At 36.9% G+C, this 1,452-nt stretch overlaps 1 pseudogene; it reads left to right on the forward strand.

Annotated features, from left to right (window-relative positions):
* Window positions 1-424: 424 nt before the first annotated feature.
* Window positions 425-922, forward strand: LOC149180271 (calmodulin-like protein 3 pseudogene; annotated as a pseudogene).
* The last annotated feature ends 530 nt before the right edge of the window (window positions 923-1,452 follow it).

The following is a 1,452-nucleotide window of genomic DNA, read 5'->3' on the forward strand; positions in this document are numbered from 1 at the left end:
GTTTTGGAAATACAATTTGATAATAAAAATACATATCTTAATTTATATAATATTATTTTATACGGTTGATTATTAATTAAAATGTTTTTTTAATGAATAAGATTTATGTATCATTAAAAATAAATAAATGTAGAAATAGACAAATTTATTCTTTTTCTTTTGGAAAAGAGGTTATCCAAAGTTTTCATAGAGATGGCGGCTGACCGCCCACCATGCGAGAAGGTCAAAACGATGGGCGGTGGGCGGTGGGTGGAGTGGTTCGTGTTCCATCCAGAAGTCCCTGGGGAATATCATTTTAACTATAAATTGCATTTCCATGATCGTCATCACCAGCGGATTATTATATTGTTTCTATCCGGAGATCGCTTAAAGTCCGGGATTGCGGTTACACCTTAACTTGTGCTGATAATTTGCAGCATATATAATGTCGCTTTGTCCAAATATTCATGAAATTCGCAGAGTGTACGAGATTGTTGATGAAAATGCGGACGGAAAACTGACCGTAACTGAAATGAATCACTACCTCAAAAGGCTCGGATTCGATATTTCAGAGGAAGACTTGAAATGTCTGGTTGCACCAGTTTCTGAGAGCGAAGCTGGTAGCTTGACATTGGATGAATTTGTTGGCCTCTATCACTCCATCCTTGGTGATAGATCAGAAGATCTGTTAAACGACGGCAATGGGTGCGATGATTTGATGGAGGCTTTCAAGGTATATGATATGAATAATGATGGATTCATCTCCTCCACAGAGCTTCAACAGGTGCTCTGCAATTTGAGATTGATGGAGGGTGAAGAGTTGGTCAATTGCCAGAAGATGATAGGCATATATGATTCAGACTCCAACGGGCTCTTAGATTTCTCAGAGTTTAAAATCATGATGACCTCTAACATACCTGCACTTCCTGCGGATCTTCACTAGTGTCTTCTCCTCCACAACTAATTGAAGTACTGTTAACAGGGTTAGCTTGAAAGCCTTCGGGCATGCTTTCAAAATTATGCATGATTACAATTGTCCAGTTCCCTCCTGCTATCCCTGGTTGCAAGTTGGGGAGTATCTTTTGAATGAATGCCTGTGGGTATGGATCCTTAACCACAGGTGCTATGTATATAACTGTATAGTGAGATTTACACCTCAATATATATCTAAGGTGTATAAGTTTGTGGAATTTTAAGTTAGTTTTGACTCTTGAGGATGTCGTTTAATGATCAGGTGGGGAAGTTTTATAGGTCTGGTGGTTTAATTTTAGGCACAACTATGTACATAATTTTTTTTTTTTGGGGAATTTCAAAAACCTAAATTGAGTTTGATGGAGATTTTGAATGGATGTCCGTATCATTTTTATGTTTTGCGTCTTTAATTTTTTTTTGGGATAAAAGATTGTATGATTTGTGTTCCATTGTGCAGATTCCTCTCATGATATAGTATAAAAATAATAGTTTGATTTTGGG

This window comes from Pinus tabuliformis, chromosome 3_2, assembly GCF_031772625.1.
Source record: "Pinus tabuliformis cultivar Carrire ecotype Pingquan chromosome 3_2, CPIR1, whole genome shotgun sequence".
Taxonomy (NCBI): domain Eukaryota; kingdom Viridiplantae; phylum Streptophyta; class Pinopsida; order Pinales; family Pinaceae; genus Pinus; species Pinus tabuliformis.